Raw genomic sequence first — 22,073 nt, 5'->3', positions numbered from 1 at the left:
ATAAACACTGTAAACTTCTAGTGACAAGCTTTTTTTACCATGAACTCCAACATTCATTAAAGCAAAGCACAGATTCTGATATTTGAATCTCAGATCATTACTGCCATACAGGGGAAGATTTTTTCAAGCAAAAAAAGTTTGCACAAGAACCCAAAATTCCTGCTTCCATTACTTCTAATGGAAGAGGCAGTAATACATATCAAAAAAATCAAAGCTTGTTCTAGCATGTTATATATCAACCTAGATAAGCATGCAGAAAACAAAGTATGAAAACTATGACCTGTCCAAAACCATAGTTTTCTCGTTTAGATATAGTACATAGCCACTTGTATTTGTCAAAGCTCCTTATGTATTTGAACATTTTAGTCACTAGCAAGCACGTAGAATTATACTTGTCGAGAGCTAAAGCATCTATATGGCAGGTCTAATTGGTCCCTGTGAGAGCACCACATCATCATCACAATCTCAATTGTAGCTCGTGCCACATCAACAGATCAAGTACATTCAAAAGTTCCTCAGCTAGCTCTCTATGAAGTTGTACAGATCTTAATGGGCACTTGGTCCCCTGCTTGCAATCATATCGTTTCTAGAGATCGAACTGTACAAGTTATCCACCTCTATAAATTAAGCCTTGAGGCATGTCAGTTTCATGGAAAGCCTCTAGCTTTCAACCAACATTGTACGTGCTCTAAAAAGCTCTTTAGCATAATTTTCTGTAATTGAAGTATTCTACCCTCTTCAAGGCACTCTTTCCCATGAGCCTGGGATACTACAAGACAAATATGATTGGCCATGTGATCTCCAAGTTTTATGCTTCACTGCTGGACACTCAAGTTAGCCAGTTTGCGGAGTGTGAGGGATTTAGAGCCACTAGCCAGGCAAGCTTTCAAGCTGATCATACAGCTTTGGACCAACAGGAGTCATTTGAGGAGGCCAGGGCACAGAGATAGATCGTTGATTATGGCTTTGTGGATTTTTGCAAGGCTTTCGATACAATGCCACATGTCATGGGCATTTGTAACCCATGGCATGATTGCCTAGCTGGCAGCTCTGCAGCCCAATGCAGCAACAGGACAAGCTTGCCTGAGGGATTTAGAGCCACTAGCCAGGCAAGCTTTCGAGCTGATCATGCAACTCTGGACCAACAGGAGTCATTTGAGGAGGCCAGGGCACAGAGATAGATGGTTGATTATGGCTTTGTGGATTTTTGCAAGGCTTTTGATACAATGCCACATCTCACGGGCATTTGTAACCCATGGCATGATTGCCTAGCTGGCAGCTCTGCAGCCCAATACAACAGGACAGCAGAACAATAGTAGAACTACTGCACAGTCAGCAGCAGGTTCAAAGCGCACATAACAGTTGGGCCTATAGCAAGTCAGCCAGTTTGTGATAGTTGGCTATCACAGACTGGCTCTATAGTAGGGCGAGCCAGCTGACATGCATTCCGACACCCCGAACGTCTGGAACACCATTCCAGGAAGCAAGCCGGAGCTGGAACCGGAGCCGGAACGGCCCCCCCAAAAAAAAAAACGTTTTTTTGCCTCTTTGAAGGTTTCTAATGGATATTTTGGAGCTTATATAGAAATTTTCTGTAATGAAGGTGGGAAATAGCAGAACTAGGTGGGAAATAGGTGGGAAAAGGAAGGGAAATTGGTGGTAAGATAGGAGAAAGAAGGGGGACTATATAAGTCAGCCCCTAATGATTTGTATGGTACCTTTTGATGTGACATCTAATCCTATCTACTCTCCCTCCTCCTTCCTGCTACCTGCTGCCTACGCTCACACTCTCTCTCTTCTCCCTCTCTCTATCTCTCTATCCCCTCACCTTCTCTCTCTTCCTCTCTCTTTCCCCTTCTCCTCTCTTCTCCTCCCTTCCTTCTACTATTCTCTCCCCATCTCCAAATCTGCCCCTTCCCCCTTCACTACATTGGTATCAGAGCTCCGCTCTCTAGCACCTTGCTTCCGTTGGCTTCACCAACCCTACATTATAGCAACCACTACGCTGAGACGCCTACAGAAGCAGCAAGGTATTACCAGCTCGTAGGCTAACAAATGCAAGGCCAGCAACACCAGCTGATGCACAAGCCCACGACCAAATTGGAGAGCTGAGAAGAGTCCACGACAAATGTTTTCGGAGAGCCCCTCCTCAGCTAGGCTTCAAAGCACGCCAACAGTACCATAAAGGAGCTGCCCTGCTGCCCTGCAAAACCGCAGGTTCAAGCTGCAAGTCGCTGTTCGTGGTATCACCCAAATCAAGCGCTAACAGCCCATGAGAGCCCTCCAACCCCCTAATCCAAAGCTCCACACGACCTGCCATCGCCACGCCCTCGAGCTGCCCGTCCAAAAGTGGTGCCCATCCACATGCATTCATCCCTCGAGCTGCCCATCCCCGTTCCATGCGCAACACCCCGTAGCCCATGCCCACGCTAATGCTGCACCACCTCCGGACCCCGTCTCTGCCCTGCCACCTTCTGCTCCGCCAACCGCACGCCGCCTCCACCACCTTGCAAACCTTAGTCTACAAGGTAGGCCAGGTTAGACTTAACTAGGGTTAGTTTAGTTAGGGGTTAGGTTTAGGTTTGGTTAGTTTGGACTTGGGTTAGGTTAGTGCTAACTAGGGTTAAAGGAGGGTTAGTTTAGACTAAGTCAGTGTCCTAACTGTCTTACTAGTCTTAGGTTAGGAGTCCTAACTGTCTTAGGTGACTTAGGGACCCCCCCCCCCCAAAAAAAGAGGGTAAACAATTCACTTTCAGTCTCTTTTTAGGGGCCTTTCAGAGCCATTTTGGCTCTGTTTCAAAGCTTCTTTGATGACCTTTCTTCTGAGCCTCTCCTTCGACATTTTCATGTTTTCCACACACTATCTAAGTGCTCAATACAACAAGGTTTTGCTATCCATTTCTCCTTGCCTACATTCGAGCTCCTCTCTCCAGGGCCAGTCACCATGGCACCGAAGCGTCACCCTCGTGATATATTGCATGACACTGATGAGGCTGCTCAATATGAGCAAGTGCCTGCCACAGTGGCTGCATCCACTGGTGGTGCAAAGGTTCCTTCCACTCAGCCTCTCTCTCCTGCATCCCGAGAAGCGCAGGCACAGTTTTTGGATGCCCTTTCCTCTATGCTCCAAGGTGCTTTCCACCAAATAGGACAGGAGTTCAGCCAGCAGCTTACCACAGCCATGGCTATGCAGGATACAGCTCTTGTCCAGATGGGACAGCAAGTCAGCAGATCACATCTGCCATTGCTATGCAGGATAAGGGTAAGCAGCCCACACCCCAGTACGGGGACCATTCAGAGAGTCAGGATGTTTTGTCTGCTCCACGCAGGGGTTTTCTGGCAGATGCCCGTCATGCCTATGAGCATCAGTCTTCTGGACCATTGCATGTACCCCAGCTTGGGGATTATATGGACATTGATGATGCATTTTCTGTGCCACAGAGCCCCTTCTTGCAGGATGTCAGGCCATCTTTTGGCTCTCAGCTTTCTACATCTATGCAGGCTGAGCCGTCTCTTTTGGGCCGACCCGTTGGTGTGCATCCGGCTAGTGCTCCTTTCACATTTCTTACATGTCTTGCAAGAATGTTCTTGCAGCATCATTTTGGATTCCCTTTAACCCAACCATAACTGGTGACTTAGGTTGAAACGCGTACATAAGCATAAAAGGACTGTACCCAGTACTCAAATGCTTTGCACTGTTATAAGCAAATTCTATCATAAGTAGATAATCTTCCCATGAAGACTGTCTCTAAGAAACATATGCCCAAAGCATATCTTCAACCAATTGGTTGACCTTTTTTGTACTGCCATCAGGTTGTGCATGATCCGAGGAACTCATAGTTAGAGTAGTTGCCAACTTCTCAAAAACAAGTGTCCAAAAGTTACTTGTAAACTTCGAGTCCCTATAACTGACTATGTCAGAGGGCAAACCATACAGCTTAACCAAGTGGTCCACAAACTCGTAAGCCAGCTGAACAGCTGAGATGGTTGTTCTAGTAGGTAAGAATCTAGCCATTTTTGTCAAACGGTCCACTATGACCCGAATGGAGTCATGACCCTTGTGCGTTCTTGGCAAACCGGTAATAAAATCTATGGAAATACTTTCCCATTTATTACCTCGGATTTGCAATGGCTGTAATAAACCCGCGCAGGCGTTCTGCCTTAGTAACCTGGCAACCTACCACATAGCTTTTAATAAATGCACGCATCTTAGGCCAATAAAAGATATGCTTCACAAGAGACAGAAACCGATGTATACTTGGATGTCCAGCACTAGGAGCATCATGACACTCCTAGAGAATCTTGGATCGAAGATCCAAAACATCTAGCACACATATCTTTCCATTCTGAAACAGCAAACCGTTCCTAATCATCCACTGACCTCCCGTCGCCTGTACCGTAGGTGGCACAATCCTTGAGTCCTGGTCAACCATGGAGCTCCCATCCTGGACTCTCTACTAATAAGAACTGAAATCACTATCAGTTGCGCAAAGCCCTCTCAAGGATTGAAATAGGTCTGAGGATATTTCCGTAAATGACATAGCATTTACAAACTTGACTCGACTTAAGGCATCCGCCACCTTTCGATAACGTATTTCAAAATCAAAATCTTGCATTAATTTTGCCCATCTAGCCTTCCATCCCTGCAATTCAGACCCATCACACACATACTTGATTGACTGATGATCGATCAATACAAGAAATCGAACCATACAAGTAGTGTCTCCAAACCTTCATAGCATACACAACCGCATAGAGTTCTTTTTCTAGTGTGGGCCAACGATATTGAGTGTCGTCTAGCTTCTTACTCTCAAAAGCTACAGGTCTGCCCTCTTGGAATAAAGCTGCCCCAATCGCAAAATCACTCGCATCAGCCTCTAAAACATAAGGCCGGGTAGGATCGGGTAATGCAAGAATGGGTGCTTCCTTGATAGTTAACTTCAAGGTTTCAAAAGCCTTGTTCAATGCATCATTCCAAGAGATCGGCTAGGTAAACCTGCGTCCACGACCTTTCAATATGTTTGTCAGGGGTGCCGTGATGTGTGAATAATCACGCACAGACTTCCGTAGAAATACCGTGAATCCTAGGAAAGAACAAAGTTGTTTCACAGTCTGAGAAATAGGCCATTCTAAAACCTTCTAGATACGATCTGATCCAGATCAATGCTAATACCTTCAAAAGAAATCTTGTGTCCTAAGTAAATGATCTCTTTCATAAAGAAGTCACATTTACTCATCTTAGCATAGAGCTTATTCTGTCTTAGAATAACTAAGACAATCCGAAGGTGTCCAATGTGATCCTCTGGCATTCGGCTATATACCAAGATGTCATCTAAGAACACGACAATGAATTTGCCCAAAAAATCTCGAAACAAATCGTTCATCATTTGCTGGAAGGTGGTAGGAGCATTGGTCAAACCAAAAGGTAATACGAGAAACTCGTAGTGCCCATACCTAGTTCGGAATGCGGTTCTATCTATGTGTTTAGCATAGATACGGATTTGATGATAACCCGTACACAAATCAATCTTAGTGAAATACTTCGCTCCGGCCAAACGGTCTATCAAATAATCAGAATGAGAAAGAGGGTATCGATTCTTAATTGTCACTTTATTCAATCGTTTATAATCTATATACATTCTCCACGAAGTATCTTTCTTCTTTCTTAAGAGGACAGGTGCTCCCCAAGATGATTAACTTGGGCGAATATAGCCCATAATCCTGTAGCTGTAAAGCTAACTCATCCTCCTCAAGCTGGCTCATCCTATAAGGTGGAACACTAATAGGTTGAGCCCCAGGTACTAAATCAATGCAATGGTCTACTACCTGTTCTGGAGGTAAACCTTCCGGCAATTGAGCAGGGAATACATCCATGAAATCATATAACAATGTTCTCAATTCACGATGTTCAAACACACTTAAATCATTCTTGTTATTAACAGAGACAACAAATGAAGAAAGCGGAATCAAAACACACTGATACACATCATAATGAGAAGTGTTTAATATATTCCGAAGCTGCATCGCAGATACAATAGGTCCCTGAGAAGAGCGAATATTATCACACTGAATACAAAATTGGGTGTCCTTATCCAAAAGAGAAAGAGTATGTTCCTTCCATCCAATCCGAATATCGTGGGTTTTAAACCACTCTATTCCGATTAACAAGTCCACATGCTCCAAGTGCATGACATAGCACGTAAGAGCCGTTGTGTAGTGTTGAATCCGGATAGAAAGCGCTTCAATCTTGCAATCCCAAAACTGCTTCAAAGCTGGAAGCTGCACCTCGTAGGTGTGATCGCTAGGTATCGTGGACAGTCCCATCTTCTGCACAAGTTTGTAATTAACAAAGTTGTGAGAGCTGCTCGGGTCAAAGAGAATGTAAACTCTTTGGTCCCTAACTTCTCCATAAACTCGGAAAAGATCATGGAAACCAAATAACGAATTATTAAAAGTGCAATTACAAGAAAGTGGGCAGGTAATAACATTTACAGAAATACCTGTCATCGAAACTTGATTAGCTCCCTTAGCTTTGATACCTGGACCCGCATGGAGCTTCGGTCCTAGCACTTGCTTCTGATTCTTGCGCTTAGGACAATCATTCCTAGTGTGGCCCCGCTCCTCGCATATGAAGCAACGTCTCTCTTTCTTTAGCTTCAAGGTACGAAGGAAACGTGCACGACCATTCTTCGCCTAAGTCGAATGTTTCTTGGAGGCGTTGTCTAAAGACTTCGACTCCTCGATACCAGTGGTAGACTGGAAAAACTTCCTCTTCTTCTTCCCACCCATGTCGGCAACTGTGGTTCCCTTTGCGCTGGCCATGGTATCATCATAGATGCACGCGTAATTCATGGCCTCTTGCAACGCGGTACACTTGTTCTTCTTGATCTGTAACTTATACGATCAGGCAAACCATCCACAAAGAAACCTAACAAGGTCACTGGATCCATCTTTGTAGCTCTAGTCTGCAAATCACGAAACCTCTGAAGATAAACCTCAAAAGTCAAATTCAGCTTGGACATATCGAGGGCTTTGAGCTTGCCTACGATATCATAATCTTCCTCCTTCTTTAGAAACTCTTCCTGAAGACCCCTTCGAATTCTATCCATGTTGCAGGTTTGGGTTGGAGTTCCTTCCACCACAATAAAGCCTTTCCTGACATAAACCCTGCTGCAAGCTGTATTTTCTTGTCATCTGGATAAGGGTGAAACTGGAAGTGTACTTGCCACTTGTGCAACCAAGCGTCCACAACCTCCTTCGAATCCCTTGGAGTTGTTGTGTCAACCCCGTTTGATTCGTGTTAACCTGCTCAAACTTTCCATCAAGAGCAGTGGTAAATTCACTGAAGGCTTTCTTCGTGATCAGATCATCGTAGAGACCCTGGTCATCCTCTGCATGGTAGTTCATATCCTGATCTCCCATCGCAAGCGGGGGGTCTACTGAATCAGCCATATCTGAAATCTGATCTGATGAAGGGAGTAAACTTAGAGAAGTAACAGGTGGGATCGGAGCTAGGAGAGTGGAGCAGAAGAAAAAACTGTCCAGATAGGAGGTGACGAAAGAGAAGAGAGGCTCACTGATGAAAGAGGTACGAAGCTGACGATCAGCCCGAGTCAGTGAACCCGGATACTCCCATTGTTGGCTGTGCACAGAAGTCTACTACAAACCGTACCCAGGTGACGAAATCCGCAAGGGGTGTGGAGAGGTCTTCTCGTGCGCACAAGCATGAGCTGAGGCAAAACTGTGGTTTCGCCAGGCTATAACGTGGAAGGTACTGCTTTAGAAAGCTAAGCTTTCTAAGAAAGCCCACCCTCCTAAACTTGGAGGGGTGGTGCTTTCTTTAGCGTCCAGCCTCCCCAAAATAGCAGCCTGGCCGCGATCCTGCTCCAGCCTATGGCGCACCCCTCTACACACTCCTGCATGGCGTCACCTATCCTCTGTGCAGCCCCGACCGTACACGGAATCCCCTAATCCCCTAGGGTTCCCCTCAGCCCATCGCTTGCCTAGCAACTCCTCTCACGCCTCTCCTACAATCCTCTCCACTCTCTCCAAGCTACACCTCTCACGCTCTCTGACCCAACCCCACTTATCAACCTCGAATTCACCCTCTCTCTCTTCCTCCTTCCTTCTTTCCCAATCATGAACCCCAACCCTTAACGATGAACCCATCAATCACTTACAGGGCAATGAACATGAATTTCGAAATTAGGGCATACCTGGAGAAAAAAAATCGTCCAAAATTCTCGCAACAGAAGTTCCTACCTCAAGAGTTGGCTCTGATACCAATTGACACGACCCCAGCACACCTGAAACCTCTGATCTGCAAGCAAACACAAGAACACACCAAACAGCCATGAGCTGAGCTACTGGCACGAACTCCCAACCAGATCCTAACCAGCCTGGTGTCCCATACCACCAGGTGGCGCTGTGAAGCCTGGGATCTGCTGCTGGGCCTTGGGCTACGCTATGATGCAGGCGCGCATCCGTGACTCAATCCAGAATCAGACCTAGCACCTGGGAACGAGACTTGCTCCCATCGGCTCTCTAAGAACTGAATCTCTCGGCCCCTTATATAGACAAGTTAAACTCCTACATAAGTTCTGCCCACCTAGCTTGGCGGCCCCTTAAGTCAGGTTGTTTACAAAAATGTTTCAGAGTATCATGATCAACATCAACATAAAACTCTGATCCATATCAATAATGTCTCCATGTTTTCAAAGCATGGATAACAGCATACAACTCTAATTCACGAGTTGGCCAATTTCGTTGAGAGGGAGAAAGCTTCTTGCTTTCAAAGGCCACTGGCCTTCCCTCTTGAAGGAGAACTCCTCCTACCGCAATGCCACTTGCATCGGTTTCAAGGAAAAACGATTTCTGGGGATCAACTATTTTTAACACCAGCGGTCCAGAGACCACAGCTCGTTTTATGGTGTTAAAACTTTCTTATTGATTATGTCCCCATATAAAAGGTACTTTATTTGAGGTCAGATCAGTCAATGGCAATACTAGATCTCGGAATATCCTTTGATATGCCTTCGATAAAATTGGACAAATCCCAAGAATGATCGCAAAGCGGTCAAACTCTGAGGGATAGGCCAAGTCAGTATCGCAGCCACTTTCTTTGGATCCATTTCTACCCCCTCGGGAGTAATAATGAATCCTAAATATTCAAGTCTTACCATACACAATACAGGTTTCTTTTTATTTACATAAACACTGGCTTTCCTCAAAGTATTGAACACTATTCTTAAGTGTTCATGATGCTCAGCAATACTTTTGCTGAAAACAAGAATATCGTTAATAAAATGTACTACAAACTTCCCGATATACGGATGTAGTAAATCGTTCATAAGCATGACGAAGGCAGTAGGAGCATTGGTAAGTCTAAACGGCATTACCAAAAACTCATAATGTCCAAACCTACTTCTAAAAGCGGTTTTATGCACATCCTCGGCTCTAATACAGATCTGATGGTAGCCACATTTAAGATCTATCTTACTGAAAATTATGACCCCATGTAACGCATCTAGCAAATCATCGATCCGAGCCATTGGATACCTGTGCTTAATAGTGATATTATTCAATGCTCTGTAATCTATACAGAGGCAAAAAGTATCATCTTTCTTTTTTTTTTATATCACTAGCAAAGCAAAAGGTCAGAAACTGGATTGAATCTACCCCAGCTTGAGGTATTCTTCCAGTTGTCTTTGTACCTCCGCTTCTTCGGTAAAACTTAACCTATAGGGAGGTCTATTTACACATTTTGCCCCCGGGATTAGTTCAATCTTATGCTGAACATTCCGCTCTGGAGGTAACCCATAAGGTAACTCATCCCTAAAACAATCAGAGAACTCCTCTGATGTTTGATCAGCCAACTTGGCCATCTTTCCATTTTAAACCATTTTTCTGAGCTTGGATTGCCCTACATTTGCTTGCAATTGTTGAGCTAAAATCTGTTGCAAGGCATCCTCCAATAATGCAATTCTATGAAACACTATATGGCTTGCTGGGTGCGACACCTGCGGGGTCTGCTGGACTCCCAACTCTACGGGATCCACCCTAGAAGCTTCTTCTTCAACTTCTATTTAGGTTGATGGGTGTTTTTTTTTTTTTAATAATAAATAAATAAAACACCGCCTAAAACTATATTTACAAACTGCTTTCAATCTCACAACCACAAAATGTGTCTAAACAGGCGTAACCATCAATTGAAAATAGCTGAGAACCAAGACGAATATCTTTTCCCTACACTAGGGAAATATATGCAATCTCAAATAACTCAAATACCGAGGGCAAATAAACTAGCATATACCCCAACAAAATTTAAAAGACATAGAAAGCTCCCTGGTCATATTTTTGCTACATGAAGAGATCAACTAGTCCTTGTAAGCCACTCCCAATCTGTATTTATAATCTGTCTTGCGACCACCTGCCTTTACGCTCGATTCAAGAGAAGATCAGCCGTTATAAACAAATACCCAAGCTCCAGCCTCTCTTTTTATTACTGCACACGAGGCTACCAACAAACTAAGGCTGGTGCATTGCTAAACAAATAAGTTGTGCAATGAAGCGATGAACAACCATGTGGGCATAGCATCCGTCAATCATGACGATCACAAACGAGTTCACCAACCACCCGCAATCTAACACTATAACAACGATGTGAACTCCTGAACCCACGCAATCTCTATGGTCTGACAGGCTCCCCACAAGGCTCTCGACCTGAAACAGGGAACTCTGAGGCACACGTAATTTTTTTACGCAATCCCCTAGTTACTCTCAGCCGTCAATCGTGACATCAACAAAATGAACGGGCTCATCAGCGAAGGGCTAACTCCATCCTTTAGCGCAAGATCGCAAAGGTCTGCACCTTTCAACGTTTGCTCAAGCTTAAGGTGGATAACGATAGAGAGCTTATTTTTCAGATGCACACTACGCAAACGTCATGCATATTCGAGGTAACAATTCCGACCACCTGATATGCTTCACCCATTGCACCCTCCTTTTCTCATCGCTCAGTCAGGAAACGTGCCGCTTGTCTGCACAATCCTTTCATGATCTAGATTAGCCCCTTTCACAAGCTTAATTGTGGACTCCCCAAATCGTTACCTGATTTTTACGCTCTGATACCAAATGACGCAGTCCCAAATGTAAAACATGTTCCATCTTCCCAAATCTCTTGGATCAATCACGGGGCAAGCACTCAGATATCCTCCCATCCAATTCTCGGTGGTAGCAAACTCATAGAATAGAATCTTACGTGAAAGCTCTTGCTCGCAAATTCCACCAAGCCCCAATTCCCTAGATGGATCTAGTATGCCACATGTCTTCATTCTCATCTTTACTACCCCTCTCTTGGGATATCAATTTATTCAATTGCCCCTAGGCACATTTCCACACTTAATGCATTTAAGACCCATAGCCTTGGACCCATCTTGTAAATGCCTTGTCACCCTCATCAAGGACATTGACATTAATACTTTTGACCATTTACATGAAGCTCCAATAAATATAATACAAACATTGATCCCTTAAAGGAAAATGTCCACTAACCCTTCCGAGATCATGTTACCTCAACGTGAGCGTAACACGCAGCCACGCAACCCTACTCAATTGAGGGGATTTCTAGGTCTTGCTTCCTTCTACAGGCGCTTTATTCGCAAGTTTGCCAAGAGGGCAGCCCCTCTGATAGACCTTTTGAAGAAGGATGCTTTTAGGTGGTCTACAAATGCACATTACAGCTTTGAAGACCTCAAATTCGCCCTCCCTCATGCTCCTGTGTTGGTATGCCCTGATTTTTCATGTGCTTTCATTGTGGAGGCAGATGCCAGTGGCAAAGGATTATCATGTGTTAAGGCAGGAACACGGGGTAAATGCTTTTGAAAGCAAGAAATTGGATGCCAAGGAACTATATTATCATGTGTATGATCAGGAGGTGTTGGCTATCCTCCATGCTTTCGAAAAATGGCACCACTACCTGTACGGTAGCAAAATCAAGGTTAAGACAGATCATAGGACACTCAAGTATTTCCTTATGCAGCCCAACTTGTCAACGAAGCAGAAGAGGTGGCTGGCTAAGGTCCAGTCTTATGATTTCGACATTCAGTACAAGAAATGGAAAGAAAATGTGGTTGCACATGCCTTATTTCGTATGTGGGCTTGCAGTTTGTCTGCCATTTCTACCATCTACCAAGAGTGGATTCATGGTATTCAGGAAGAATACATAGGATTCTAAGGCAGCTCCCATATTTGTGGAGTTACAAAGGCCATCGAGCCAGGGGCATGCTGAATTTAAGCTGTATAATGGGCTGTTGTGGTGCAACGACAGAATTTATTTGGTGCTAGATTCAAAGTATCGACTGCTGGTCTTACAGGAAATGCACTCATCTCCTATGGCAAGACATGCGGGTATTACTAAGACATATGAAAAGGTCAAACAGAGCTTTATCTAGGATGGCTTGTGGCGGGATGTAGTTAAATTTGTTAGTGAATGTTTGCCCTACCAGTAGAATAAAGTGGACAGCCAGTTACCCGTGGGTCTCTTGCAGCCATTACCTATTCCAGAAGGCAAATGGACTCACATTGCTATGGATTTCATCACAAGGTTGCCTTCCACAGAGCGGGGATGGGATAGCATTATTGTGGTGGTTGACGGAATAACAAAGCAGGCCCATTTCATACCCACTAAGACCCGTTATTCAGCATCACAGGTTGCTTGGCAGTTCATCGAGCATGGTTTTAAGCACATGGCTTCCCTCGGGAGATTGTCAACGACAGAGATGCAAATTTTATGGGTCACTTTTGGCAAGAGTTATTTACAGAGTTATTTACAGCAGTGGGTACTTCTCTTACACCTAGCACTGCTTACCACCCTGAGACGGATGGATAGTCAGAAAGGGTGAACAAATGGCTGGAGGAGTATTTGAGGCATTTCTGTCATGACAAACAGAAGTCTTGGGATAAGTGGTTGGCACTTGCTGAATTTTGTTGCAACAGTACCAAGCACATCTCTATTGGCATGAGCCCGTTCAAGGCTATGTATGGATGCACAGTGGGCATGCCATCTTTAGTTGCAGACATGACTGTGAAAAATCAGCAAGCAAGAAATGACTTGGAGAGTATGGATGCCCTTCTGCAATTGGCTAAAAAGAATATGCAGGATGCCCAAGCCAAGCAGAAGAAGTATGCAGATGAACACAGGAGGTATCTGTCTTTTGAAGAAGGGGATTATGTGCACTTACGCCTCCATAAGAACCTAATAAAGACCTTCAGGGGGGTCCAGCCCTTATTTCTGGGCCCTAGTGTTGCGCGTGCTGCGTCTCCTTCTCTCTTCTACGACGGAGTGCTCTGGCCTGCGGCTAGAGAGACGACGCTTCCAGGCACACTTTCAGGATACACCGACGAAGTGTTGGCTTTTCGATACGCTAGTGCGAACGACTACCATGTATGCAGCACCCTTCTAGGGATGTGATCTACTACTGGCAGAGTGGAGGAGATTTGAGTGTCTACAGGTGACTATAGGGTCTAGGCTGATTCGAAGTAAGCCCTCAATTCCACATGAGATAGTACAAACATAATTCGCCATGACACCACTGCAAGTCGATGCCATCTTCCAGACAATGACATTCATTCATAGAGACAAGAGACTTACCCTGATGGAGACTACCAAGGTTGGCTCTCAAGTCATCAAAACGACTAGCTAAGAGCGGAGCGGACACATGGTATGCACGTATATCTACATGGTTTGCCACACATGAGATTTAGATGGACAGGCTTCCCCCCTTTCAAGTCAGCATGGACAACCCCCCTATTCAGATGGACAGGCTTCCCCCCTTTCAAGATAGCATGGACGCACCCCCTGGGTCGGTCCCACGAGATGAGATTAACCGTATCATACAGTTAGATCTCCTCTAACTCCACACATCCCGGACTTGGGGGGGAGATCAAGAGCTCCCCAACAAGACCCAGTTCTACCACGACCACATCCTGAGAGTATCGAAGGAGGGATTCATCATAAGACCCCAGTACCTCGAGGATAGAGGAGTCTCACATGCATTGAGGATTGCCGTTAGACAGATGCGGGCTAGCTAAGGATTGAGACAAGGAGAGCAACACGTATACCCAGAGAGCAGCGGATCTGCATGCTATGCACACTGGGAGTGATTGAGACAGAGGACCATTTTCTCTGGGCCTGCCGAGCCTACTATGAGATCAGGGGACGAAACCATCAGGATGGGAGCAGCTTCGGCCCACTTCCATGACCAAGTCTGCATTGGGCTCTATCTGCTTGAGATGCGCCGACACAGGGAGACAGCTACGACGGATCAAAAAGCAGCAGGTGGCGAGCAAACCACAGGATACAGAGGCTGACCAGACACACCGGTAAATCACAGGATTTTATGCATTTGAGTCAGCTCCAGGATACACACCGGAGTGGAGGAGGAGGAGCTAGGTGATATGCAGGCAGTATGGATTACCGACAGAGGGACACAGAGGCCACCCACTGAGGTGCGTCCTATCACAGCTTTCCTCAGAGACCGCCCAAAACAAGGGGTCACTCTGAAATTGCTCAACCGGTTCAAAGATCGAGGAGACCACGTCCCCCTCTGCCACCACAGCATGAGACAGCTCGACAGACGCAAATCCGAGACATACTCACCGCTCATAGACAAGCCACCACAGTGTCGGGTTTCGGTTTCTAAGTCCCAACTCTCATCCTATTTCAAATAGCATATGTTTTGTACTTGATTTTGCTTGAGCTATTGAGCTCATAAAACTCAGCAAGGGTCTTAGCATGCCCTTTGCTCAAGCCCATTGAGGCTTGTACGAGTTTTTGTTTTGGTGTACTTTGCACTTTGACCCGTAGGCCCACAGGGCCTCCCGCGGATGTTTATACATCTTTCTTTCTTTCTTTGTCTCTCTCTTTCTCTATCTATCTAAATATCTATCTACAACATTAGACAGTATGGCTCTTGCACCACAGGGCGACATAGGCTTCCTTGGTTGGTTTAATCCTCGGCCATGGCACTGGCAGCACAAGGTGACAAGAGGTATCAGTATGCACGTACATGCAGATGGTTTCAAAGACAAGTTACCTCCCTTCCAATACAATGTTAAAGCCCCCTCCATCCCACTCACATATCACGAGGTGAACCAAGTCATCCGAGAGGATCTTTTGGAGTTACACACATTCAAGACCTGTTTGGCACCCCGCCGAGCTCCCTATGAAGCTCAATCTTTACAGAGACCATTGTCTGCGGATTTCGGCAAAGGGTTTCATTGATCCACCTAGGTGCACATGGATCCACTTGCCCCACTCCCTGATATTATCTATGGGGCAATTCCGCATCTCATCGACACCGACATCGCATTGAGTGGACGAGCTGAGGGTATACTCAAATGGGGTCGCATTTGCACTCTATACTATCATTAGGAGATCGTGTCGAAGGAGCATTTTGCTTTCAGATGCCGGGTGTACTATGAGATCAGAGGTCGCTATCACTGCATCTTCAGGGATGGTTTTGGCCCTCTATCCAGCATCTTCAGGGATGGTTTTGGCCCTCTATCCAACTGTTTGTCTTACATAGACCAAAGGTTCCTAGCAGCTTTCATCCATGAGATTGGCCGACACAAGGAGCATTTGCTCAAATCACAGAGGCGAGACCAGGCCACATAGCCAGACTCCACTCAAAGCGCAATCGCTGAGTTTTCCATCCAGACAGCACTGACCACCAGCAGTGTTCACGGAGAGACTAAGGGCTTCTAATGAGAGCAAGAGACACGTTAGACTCGCCAGCGGTGGATATACAGATCAAACTAGGGGACCTTCCTTCCATGCTCACCAGATTGGGGACAAGGCCGATTGGCGTGATAGTGGCACTGGTTCGTCGCAGGACCATCGCTAGGAGACCACAGCAGACCACACATACTGACAGCCGTCAACGTCCCATCACAAGTTTTAATGCCACCACAGCAGCCTCACAGATAGCCGACCCCCTCTTAGGCTCGACTTCTCCACCAGCCCTCCCCAGATGGTCATCACCGTCTCCATGAGCTCAGAGAGTTCTCTCTCTTTATGTATAGGTATTGCTACGATCGTGGTTTTTTCTTATGTTCAACATGGGTGTTGATGCCCGTTTAGTGGCTCCACTCCTCATCTCATTGTATCAGTCTGTTTAGTGGCTCCACTCCTCATCATGATGAATGATGTGTTTTGTGAATTTCTAGATGATTTTTTTTTTGTTTTCCTAGATGATATTTTGGTATATTCAAAGAATGTGAAAGAACATGAGATGCATCTTAGGAATGTTGAGATTCAGCATCTCCAGGCGTGGCCAGCCGACCAGCCCCCATGCAGCAAGGGGGGCCAAAGGGGGTAGGCTGGCCGACCAGCTGGTCGGCCCAGTTGGCCTGACCGACCAGGCTGGTCGGTCCAGCCAAACTGGCCGACTCCCCCCCTTGGCCTGCCCTATAAAAGGGCCTCCTTCCCTTCATTTCCTCTATCACTTCTTGCAGCTCCTCAAGGCTCCAGCATACAGCCTGCTCCTGACCATCCCCTCAGAGCCCCCTCTCAGCTGCTCAGTTGGCTGCCCACACTCCCGCAGCAGATCTTGCCTCTTCAGGGCTCTTGCCTCCCCGCTCCAGGCCTCTGCCTCTTCGTTTCAGGCTTCTCCTGCCTCCGTGCTCTCAGGCTTCAGCTTTCTTGTGTTCCCCCCTTTTTTCTCTGCTTCAGTTCAGCCTCTCCAGCAGCTCCTGTTTTCTATCTTATTCAAGATATCTTGTATTTCAGTTGCTGCCCTGGTTTAAGGGCTGATTTACAGCAAATCAGTGGTGGTACATTTTGTTATCTCTAGTGTTCTCTGTGTGGCTCTATAATTTCAGTTTGTTTGCATCTTCCGCTGCCATTTTAATAAGGAAAACACTTGAAAAATTAAGGGAACATAAATTATATGGAAAATGCTTCTTTGCTAAAGATTAAATTGTTTATTTGGGATGAGTTATTTCCAAAGAAGGCATCCATATAGATCCTGACAAAGCAAAAGTGATTCAAGAATGGCCAAGGCTTAGAACAATGAGAGATGTGAGGAGTTTTATTAGTTTGGCACAGTATGAGAGAAAACGTATTTTTCATAAACTCTCTCTTTCTTTCTTTCTCTCTCTCTGAAGCTACCGAGTCAGCAATTATGGTTCCTCAAACTTAGGCAGTCACGCAAGTTACAATGGCTGGCCTTAACCTCAAGCATGGCATTAGCAGCGAAGGGTGATCAGAGGTGTCGGTATGCATGTCTACACACAAATAGTTTGAGAGCTTGGGACTACATATAGTTAGATTGCCCTTGCACCCACTACGCATCAAGACTGCGAAAGCTGAGGGCATACCTCAAGAAGGCGGCATTTACACTATATGTGATCTATAGGTGAATGGGTCAAAGGAGCATTTTGCTTTCAATTGCAATGTGTACAAAGTCGTCACGACTGTCTCTTCAAGATTGGATTCGAACCGCTCTCCAGCCTCTTGTCTCACCTGGATCAGGGACATTTGGCGACTTTCATTCATGAGGCCATACAACAGTAGACCACTGCTCTCTCTCTCTCTCTCTCTCTCTCTCTCTCTCTCTCTCTCATTTGCTCCCTCGCTCTACTTGACTTCGGGGCTGACCCCTTCAGAGTACCAAAGATAGATCCAGCAAAGCTTGGGATAGCGAGGCACTTAGAGGATCCACCACATATCACAAGATATGCCGGACACCTGTAGATACGGGAGCAGTGCATGATTTGATTATGCACAACAGTCTTCTCAGATGGCCGTTAACAAGAGGGCTCACCTGCTTCCTACATAGAGGGGGGACGAGTACAGTGGATTACTTTTTGGGATAGCCAGCTTTTGTATCACATATACACACATGATCTCACTGCGCCCCCCCCCTAGGCGCTGACCACTACTATCTGGCATTCAGCGTCTCGACCTCCATGCCAACCACAGGACGAGACTTGCCAGCCCCCACCATGCAGACCTTGCCCATGTGTCACACTTTGGTATCAGTCGTTCAGGATGCCGCTATCAAGTCCTTTAGATCTACAGCATGCTTCCTAGCTGGGAAGATGCCCCAAAACCCATGGTTCGATGATGAGTGTCGAGAGATGAGATCCCACCTCACACATGAGCCAGATTTGGGGCACCTTACGAAGACTAATGCTCAGCAGATATCACATCGCTTGACACGTCGGAAGAAAGAATCTTTTCTTTGCATAGGATGGATGGGGTGATCAGATCCTTTGGGGGAGGGGATCCCACTTTTGCATGGGGCTTCTCTCCGAGGGTAAGTCACCCATCCCCATCACTGATCTACACGTACGCGATCTCGCTCTATGACGTCCCAATACAGGCACCATTGGATATGTCCTCCCTGCCCAGGCCCACCACATCCACCTTACTCAATTGGACAGAATGTGCAGGCTGCATTGCGTCGGCTCCACAACTGGAAGGCCCAGGACTACGAGGGACTGCGTACGGAGTACTTTGCACACGAGCAGGAGCTTTTGGTCCCAATCTTAGCGCAGATGTTTAACCATGCAATGTCACGGCTCCCCTCATGCTTGGAGTACACTACAATTGTGCCGATACACAAAGCAGGCGATCTCATGGACACGAGGAATACCGCACACCCATCCTGCAGCCCGTTCCTTGCTGCTGCTGCTGCGCATCCTGCAGCACCTACAGCCCGCCCTCAATCACCTTCCCCTCATGGTCCAATAAACCTATGTCCTCATATGGGGGCTCACAGGTGGGGACATTGACCTCCAACACTCACCACTTAAGGTTGGATTTCTCTAAATAGCCCATTTTCACATATTCCCCCTTAACTTACCCACCCTCTTCCAATTCTATCAAGCTACTACAAGCCTTCAATGCAGCAACACAGTTTCAACCCTTGGCATCTGAATCAAAGCCACCCCTATCTACTTGAAAGGCGATGGATCTACCTTTATTCAAGCACCCTATTTTCACAATACCATCGTCAGCTTGCTTCTTCTCTTCTGATGCAGCTAGACCAGTGCAAACCTTCCATGAACCAACAAAAGTTCTATGATTTGGTATAACAAGTTCTTGGCACATATGCTCATATAGTTCCAAAGCCAAAGCATCCTCTTCCTTCTAGGCATACCCCAAGATCATAGCAATCCAAGAACCACATTTTGTGTACATATCCACCAAAATGTTTCCCATATGTACACTTGACTCAAATGCAATTCATCCTCCGTAGTCCCACACTCTGTGTACATATCCACCAAAATGTTTCCATTATATACACTTGACTCAAAGCCAATCTTCACTACTTCAGAGTACTTTTCATCATATGGGCATGCATTCCTTCTCACTCAGCCTAGGGAACCTAGTGTGGACTCTATATCCAGTTTTACGTGCAGCATACAACCAACTCTGCCTTTGGAAGCTGCCCTGCCCAGACATTATAAACGAGTATGTGTGGAGTCTATATCCAGTTTTATGTGTAGCATATGATCAACTCTGGCTTTGGAAGTTGCCTACCCAAACATTATAAAAAAGTATGCGTGGGTTGGGGGGAGGCAATGTTGCTAAAGAACCTCTTGCCTCGGAAGTTATGCTAGGACCACAAGTACATCTTGATGAGGATTGTGTAATGTGGTTTGAACAAGTCTGGCATGCAGCCAACCCATGGCCCAGCTGTGTATCGCAAAAATACCAGCACAGAGAAGCATTAAAATCGATCGAAGAATTAAAAGAAAAGCTCATGAAAGAGAATAATTTGGGAGATAAAATGCTAAAGAACTGGTTTTAAATTGTTCAAAAAAGCCTAACTTCCATAAAACATCTTGGAAGCAAGTTTTTTCAAGCACAGAGAGAACCCTAATCTACACAAGGGCCTTCATTTTCTCTTTCTGTTTTGGTGGTGTTATTTACCACAACTGTGGAAGCTTTTTGAGAATTGCTTCCCCAATGCACAAAGACAAAGAAAAAGAGAGACAATTGAAATAATGTGACAGTATTTGTTTGAGTGTTGCTCTTGCAATATAGAGAGGGAAAAAGAAAAAAGAGCAATTGAAAAGCTGAACTACAACCAAGGAAGATGGAATAGAGAAACAAGGCCTACTGAACTTGCAAGGAAGAAGGTGAGAGAAAGCAAATGAGTGATGGAAGGGTACCAAACCAAGAAATTTGCATTTCATACAATCAACACCCACGAATGCAGATATGTTACCTTAGATGCTCCACAACTGCCTTGAGTTGTAATTAAATGCTCCCACTGGCGAACACAACAAGCTTAAATGTTCTCCTGCGAGCAAACAATAATTGCGTTGATTCACAGAGGGATTCAAAACGTGTTCATGTATATGTCCACTACAAGCCAATTGCAAGGGTTGGCCTTCTTTCTCGTACCTGTCAAAACCACATGCAATTGCAGTTGTAGATGCCCATAGAATTTGCAGAAGAGAGACAAAATGGAGGTCAATGGCTCAATTACCTTAAAGAACTCTGTCCAAGTATCCTACAGCTGATTGGCAGCCTGCAAAGCTGGATCTAACGTTAGCACATCTTTACGTGTGCTCAAGGCATTCTTGGGTACCTAGATCGTGATAATAGTAGGATCACTCAACTCCGACTCACGGGGATCAGCAGCACGGCTTGGCTGTGCGTTGATGCATGTTGCTGGTTAACAAAACGCGGCGATGTTGATAGTGAAGAAGAAGAAGATGGAATTGTATCACAAAGTCTGAGAGAAGATAACACAGAGCTAGCTGATCGATTCTCTACGAGTGTTGCCGATCGTAAAGCTTGTAAAATGGGCGATATATTGATCTGCTAATAGCAACTAATACTTGTTTGTAACATATCACGAATTTCTCTTTATTGAAACAAATGGTATGCAAACATACTAACCATGATTGTAACATCTCCTCGTTGCTGTCTGCTACTTACGATGATAGCTTTATGCCCTGCTCTGGCAGCACAAACAGGCGCAGATCCAAGTTTAGAATGCTATAAGCAAAGTTGCTGCACTCCTTTTCGACGAGGTCTATTTCTCCAAGTGCTAGCCACTTGATCACCGATCAACCCCAGCAACATCACGACCAACAGCAACGGCGCTAGCCTTTTGATCACCGATTAACTCAGCAAAATCACGATCAACTGTTTTAAAAACAAATCAAAAGCGCACCTCGAGACGAGTGCACGCGCTTCCATTTCCCCTCGATCCAACTGATGGGCATGCAACATACCACTGCGGGTGAGGCTACAAGAATTTCGTTTGGATCATCGCTCACATGACGATGTAGTTACTCCACTTTCAATCTGTCACGTTGTCTTAACACCTATGGTTTCCCAAAGCTAAAGGTCTTTGGTTGTGTTAGGGGGAAGGCGCCCATCACCAAGAATGTCACTACTACAATTCACACGAGCATGGAATGGGGTTGAAAAGCTCCTTACATCACCCTCGTGATGGGACGACATCAGATCACTCCGTCGTGATGCTGGTGGTCATCTGGAAGGACATCATCTTTACCTTGCGCACCATTTGGGAGCTTTATCCTCTTGGTGGTCATTTGGAAGGACATCATCTTTACCTTGTGCGCCATTTGGGAGCTTTGTCCTCTTACAACTCTCGCGAGGCGGGAGCATTTTGTAAGGGAGTTTTTCTACACCCTTTTCGCCACGGGGGAGGTCCGCTCGATGACCACACTTTGTAAGGGAGTTTTTCTACACCCTTTCCACGGGGGAAGTCCGCTCAATGTGTAGACTACCACCTTGGCTGTTTAGCCGGGATCTCTCGACATAGGTTGGTTTCTCTTTTGACAGGCCGAGTCCTTTATTACCATCCTTAGCTCCTCTTGGTAAGTGGGTTGTATGATGTTTTTTCAAGCATTAATGGAAGTTTCCTTTTCTTGGGAAAAAAAACTAGTATGGCGCAAGGCGTGGTTCACTTTTTATCCCACCCATGGAGTATTATGGGAGAAAATGATGTTTAATATTCAGACATTCCAATATCAGAGTACCTCTTGTGTACCAGGACTCGTCCTGAAGAGAGATGTGATTC

General features: G+C 45.6%; 1 protein-coding gene across 3 annotated transcripts in view; it reads right to left on the bottom strand.

Annotated features, from left to right (window-relative positions):
- Window positions 1–21,557, bottom strand: part of LOC147883364 (arginyl-tRNA--protein transferase 2-like) — a 53,458-nt gene extending 31,901 nt beyond the window's left edge. For 2 of the 3 annotated variants that reach the window (XM_087399648.1, XM_087399650.1), the window contains exons 1-4: window positions 21,198–21,557; window positions 20,921–20,981; window positions 20,505–20,689; window positions 20,241–20,315 (exon numbers count right to left, since the gene is read on the bottom strand). The gene's annotated coding sequence lies outside the window, so the exon portion shown is untranslated. The remainder of the gene's footprint in view (window positions 1–20,240; window positions 20,316–20,504; window positions 20,690–20,920; window positions 20,982–21,197) is intronic. The other variant, XM_087399649.1, reaches the window with a different exon arrangement.
- Between the last annotated feature and the right edge of the window lie 516 nt (window positions 21,558–22,073).

The sequence above is a fragment of the Dipteris shenzhenensis genome, chromosome 28, assembly GCF_047967505.1.
Source record: "Dipteris shenzhenensis isolate YYH24624 ecotype China chromosome 28, Dip_SZ_1.0, whole genome shotgun sequence".
Classification (NCBI taxonomy): domain Eukaryota; kingdom Viridiplantae; phylum Streptophyta; class Polypodiopsida; order Gleicheniales; family Dipteridaceae; genus Dipteris; species Dipteris shenzhenensis.
This window is presented reverse-complemented; position numbering and strand designations above follow the sequence as displayed.